Here is a 5,940-nt window from a genome sequence, read left to right as displayed (position 1 = left end):
TCTTTTCTCTTTTCTCTTTTGGCTGCGTTGGGTCTTCATTGCTCTGCGCGGGCTTTCTCTAGTTGAGGCGAGCGGGGGCTACTCTTTACTGCGGTGTGCGGGCTTCTCACTGCAGTGGCTTCCCACTTCAGTGGGCTCTAGGTGCTTGGGCTTCAGTAGTTGTGGCTCACGGGCTCTAGAGCACAGGCTCAGTAATTGTGGCGCACAGGCTTAGTTGCTCCATGGCATGTGGGATCTTCCCGAACCAGGGCTCAAACCCGTGTCCCCTGCATTGGCAGGTGGATTCTTAACCACTGTGCCACCAGGGAAGACCTGCAGATTTTTTAAAAAGTAGATGGTTCTGGAACAAATAGGGCAGGCATTGGGTGACAGGCCAAGAAATTAATTTCTTTTCTGTTGACCTTTCTCTAGGGCTCCCTGATCTTTTCAAAAAAGGCAACATCAATTCAAAACAGCTTGGAGTGAAAGGTCCACCAAAGATATCAGCACCTGGCTCAGCCAAGTCCTGCCATACTTCATGGGGTGACCCATCCTCCCACTGGCCTCTTGGCCCCGACTTCCTCACTGCAAGGGCCACTGATTCCTTCATCTCATCTTGATCACTCACTCCCGTGGATACATCCCTGTCTGACCGTAGCCATGTGCAACCGTTACTGTCTTCTGCGGTCAACGAGGGCCCTCCTGCCTCACCCCTACCTTCTCCTTTCTTCCCATCTACTGGCCCTTCCAGCTGTCACTTCTCTCCCCTACCACCCAAGACTCATGATACGACACCTCAGTGCTTTCTTTCCAATATTCTTCAATCCTCTGCACTACTGTTTTTCTATCATGCCTTTCAAGCAAACCCTCAAACTTTGATCAATCCTCCTGTCTGTGCTCTCTGCACCTGGACTCACCCAGCCGCTGAAGACTGATGAAGGCTGTGCCATTTGAGCTGCAACTCTGACTCTGGTTCGCCATCCTCACCTGGGCTCCCAATCCTTCCTCAAATCCTTCTGTCTGCCCCTCCTCAGAAGCCTCTCTCATTTTCTACTAAGTTTCTCTGAAATCCTTGGATCCCACCAAACATCCACTTTCCTTAAACAGGTGACCTATTCCTCTTTTCAGAAAAAAAAAGGAAGCCTTCACTCAGGAACCCCCACTAAACCCACAAACATCCCCTTCTCACTCAGCTCTTCCCCCATCCTCTTGTCTCCATGGAGGCCTATCTGTCCTCCAGTCTTGGGCAGCCCTCTTGTTCTGAACCCCAATCCTTCCCACCTTCTCCAGCAAGCATCATCTTTTTTCCTTCAGACTCTTCAATTTCTCTTCTTCTACTGCCTTTTCCCTACATCATTTAAACATATTCAAGTCTCTCCTTTCTTTTTTTTTCTTTTTTTTTGCGGTACACGGGCCTCTCACTGTTGTGGCCTCTCCTGTTGCGGAGCACAGGCTCCGGACGCGCAGGCTCAGCGGCCATGGCTCACGGGCCCAGCCACTCCGCGGCATGTGGGATCTTCCCGGACTGGGGCACGAACCCGCGTCCCCTGCTTCGGCAGGCGGACTCTCAACCACTGCGCCACCAGGGAAGCCCTCTCTCCTTTCTTAAACAAACAAACCTCTGCCTCAGACTCTTACCCTCATCATCTTCCAGCTAAAGACCTCACTCTGATCCTCATTTATTCTCCAGCCCACTTAACAGGCTTGTGACCCAACTCTCCACCGGCCCAGCTCTCTGAAGCTCCCGACACCTGTGGTCACTCCTCAGCCTTGTCCTGCAGCCTTCCTTGCAGCACTGGAAACTGGGGGCCACTCCTTCCTTCCTGAAACATTCATTTCCCTTGACTTGCATACACATCATCCTTCTGGCTTTGCTCCTGTTTCACCGGCTGGTCTTTCTCAGGCTCCTTAATCCCTCTCCTTTTTCTCTTCCTGGTCGTCTCCACCTTCATCAGGATTCTGCCTCTGTCGTTTATCCTTCTCAACTCCCAGTCCCAGGATAATTTCCTCTACTTTCACAGTTTTAATCATCATCTCTGTGCAGCTCTCTCAATAATCATTCTCCTCTTCTTTCTTTCAAACAGGCTCAGAACCTAATTTTTTTTTTTTAGCATTAAAATGTTGTTTTTTTATTGTGGTAAAATATATATAACATATATAACCTAATTTTTAAAAATTACATTTCCCAGCCTCCTGTGGAGCTAAGGATTGCCATGCGACCAGACTTGGCCAATGAGGCATAAGCAGCAGTCGGTAGGGATTTCTGGGGAAGTTTTGCTGTCCTAACATAGGTGCTATTCTTTCATCCTTTTTTGCTCTTTCTCCTGCCTATATGGAATGAAGGTAGGAAGCTGGAGCCGGAGCAGCCATTGTATGACCACAGCTGGTTCTGAGGATGCAAGCTTCCTAGTAAGGAGAGCCAGAGCTGACTGACAGAGCAGACCTGGGACCTGAATGACTGTGGAACTGCTGACCAGCCTTACTCTACTTACCTTCAGACTTTGCGTTATGTCAGAGTTTTCAATAAGTATAGCAGCAAAGAGCAACAAACCCCATTTGGTCAAAGCAATGTGGTTGGGTTGATGCTACAGGAGCTGAACACAAGTTTTGATTAATACAACTCCCAAATGTATAGTTTTTGCTTAGATGTCTCTCCTGAACTTCAAACAGCAAACTGGACCTCTTTTCTCTGTCCAGAGACACCTCAAACGGAAGAGGTCCAAGTTGTCACCCCTCACGAAACACACACACACACAGAGTCACTTGGATTCCTGGTCTCAGTAAACAGCATCACCATCTATGCAGCCAGAATCCTATCAGTCACCATCCTATTAGTCACCCCTCAATTCTACCTCCTAAATATATTTTGAATCTGTTCACCTCTTAGATCTCCTCATCACCAACTTCCTGAACCATTGTAACAGTTTCCTTCCTATTCTTTAATCTTGCTCCTTCCAATCCACTCTCCCTACTGCAGCCTTAGGGATCTTCTAAAAGCACAAATGTAATAATGTTACTACTCTGCCTAAAACCTTTCAGAGATGGCTTAGGGCCTGAGGAATACCAGGCATATACTGTTAAGACTTTGCCAGAATTATGATGTTGGTCCTGCAACACCACCTCTTTGGCATAGGTGTTGCTCTACAGACCACAGGGATGGGAATATTGACCTACACCTTGTTCAGTTACAGAAACCTCTCTCCCTTGCCACAGTGATTGGTCCAAGACTGGGCACATGACTAGAGCTGGGCCAATTAGAGGCCTCCCTTGGGATTTGTTCAAACCAACCTAGAGTGTAGTTATCGGGAGTCACATCTCCAACATGGGGCAAACTCTGAGCACTAGGAGAGGCAGAGGAAGGGGGTCTTGGACTGGGCAGCCCGCAGGGTCAGCCCCTAGTGTTCACAGTCAATCTGGTTTCCAGTTCTGCTTTTGATTCTGTGTGTGACCTGAGTATCCTTCCAGTAATCTTCCCTCCTTTGGCCTAAGCTAATTTGAGTAGGTTTTTCTCACTTCCAACCAAAACATCCTGACTAAAGTGAAGATCCCTGGTTGTCTGGTGGTTCCCAGAAAACAAATAGAGTTCCTTCCAGCTCCTGTTTTATAAACATTATTTCATCTGATTCTTACTATAAGCTTGCGAGGTGGGTTTTATTATCTTGACTTTACAGATAAGAAAAGTAGGGCTCAGGGCTTCCCTGGTGGTGCAGTGGTTGAGAGTCTGCCTGCTGATGCAGGGGACGCAGGTTCGTGCCCCGGTCCGGGAGGATCCCACGTGCTGCGGAGCGGCTGGGCCCATGAGCCATGGCCACTGAGCCTGTGCATCCGGAGCCTGTGCTCCACGGTGGGAGAGGCCACAACAGTGAGAGGCCCGCGTACCGCAAAAAAAAAAAAAAAAAAAAGAAAAGTAGGGCTCAGAGATGTAAAGTATTTTGCTCAAGATCCAGAGGCTGAGAATTAGGAGCACTTGGACACCAAGTTCCTCTTCTATTCAAGCTGCTTCCCCTCATTGTCCCCCTGCCCCCCAGCTTGTACACACACACACACACACACACACACACAGAGGCGCTACAGAGCGGAGCCCAGGGAGAGTAAAAGCAGCACTGGGATAGGGACCAGACTGGGACAGGGGGGTAAGGAGGAAGTCAGATGATGATAAAGGCCAAGCTCCTCCATTTAAAATTTATAGCCAACTCCAGGTCCAGGAGAAGAAAAAACTCTCAGCTTCTTTCTTTTACCCCTCCTTGTAATGTTTTTTGTTCCCATAATCTATACTTCAGGCTTGCAGTCTGTGCAATAATTCAGTTATATTCTTGGCAATTACAGTTCTGGGGGCTAGCCCGGAAACTAAGTCACTGTTTACAATACAGCCCTTTTATGAGTTGGGACTGTCCATATCTCAATTCTTTTAGTTTATTTTGTTTTTTGGTTACGTTGTACTTTTTTTTCCTTCCAGTTTTATCGAGATGTAACTGACATACAGCACTGTGTAAGTTCAAGGTATATGGCAAAATGATATGACTTACATACATCATGAAATGATTACCACAATAAGTTTAGTGAACATCCATCAACTCATATAGATACAAAATAAGAGAAAAATAAAAAAAATTTTTCCCTTGTGATGAGAACTCTTAGGATTTACTTTCTGAACAACTTTTATATGTAACATACAGCAGTGTTAATTAATCACGTTGTACATGACATCCCTAGTACTTCATTTCACAACTGGAATTTTGTACCTTTTGACCACCTTCATCCAATTCCCCTTCTCCCCACCCTACCACCTCTGGTAACCACAAATCCGATCTCTTTATCTATGAGTTTGTTTGCTTTTTGAAGTACATAATTGACCTACAACACTACGGCAGTTCCTGGTGCCCAACATAGTGATCTGATATTTCTATACATTTCAAAATGATCACCACTGCAGTTCTTTTTACTTTTTAAGAAAAGAAGAGAAAATGGGCCTGCCCTGCTTTGAGTGTCCCTGATGCTTTCTGAAGCCACCCCGTATTATTGTAAAAATGGGTCAGGTAAAGCTTGGTGGGTCTCAAAGGGCAGCTGGAAATGGCAGGCAAGTGTCATAAGTAACTGTCAGTGAGGCCTGGTGGGGGAGGGGTGGAGGCCTTGCCGGTTTTGTGGGCACTCCTCTCACCCTCTTCATGCCCTGCAGCAGTGTGGCCAACTGCTCCAGAAAGCAGCTGTCTCCCTGAGGCTGCTCACGCTGGCGGGACCTCCAACATCGTCGGGTCCATGATTCACAAAGCTGGCCTTACTCTCTCCTCCTTGTTCTAGGCTCATGACCTCCTTCACATCCAGGGTTAACCAGAAATCATCAGATGTGGATGATCATCTTTCCAATCGCAACCTTCACTGGAAACATCTTCTCTGTCTCCACACTTCCCTTTTTAATAATGGTGGAGTCATCCCTCTACCAGAGGTGTCCTCACCATTCACGCCCACATAACATCTCCTTCCACCTTTTCTTCAGAATCATCACTCCTGCATCATTCCTATCACTCTTCAAACCTGCTCTAGTAACTTCCATATTTTAACAAAACCCTTTGTATCCTAACAGAAGTAAAAATTAGATATGGCTATGAGCACTGGAAAACAGAGGATTAAACAAGACAGAAATTTCTTTTTCTCAAATACAAAATCAAGAGGTAATAGACCAGGGCAGCTCCCTAAACATTAGGAACCCAGATTTGTTCTAACTTGTTGCACTAACATCCTCAACACATGGCTACAGCTTCAAAGTTGAATAGGCTGGCTGCAGCTCTATTTACATATTCCAGTAAGCAGGAGAGAGCAATGGCTGAGTTAAGCACACCACTTCCCTTTAAAGCTACTTCCCACAAGTTGCACGTGGACACCTCCACTTTCTTCCTGTTGGCTGGAAATGAGTCATGTGACCACACAGAGCCATGAGGGAGTCCTAGAAACTTGCTTTTATTC

Source organism: Physeter macrocephalus, chromosome 20 (assembly GCF_002837175.3).
Source record: "Physeter macrocephalus isolate SW-GA chromosome 20, ASM283717v5, whole genome shotgun sequence".
NCBI lineage: Eukaryota > Metazoa > Chordata > Mammalia > Artiodactyla > Physeteridae > Physeter > Physeter macrocephalus.
The sequence above is the reverse complement of the archived record's forward strand: the minus strand, read 5'-3'. Positions refer to the sequence as shown.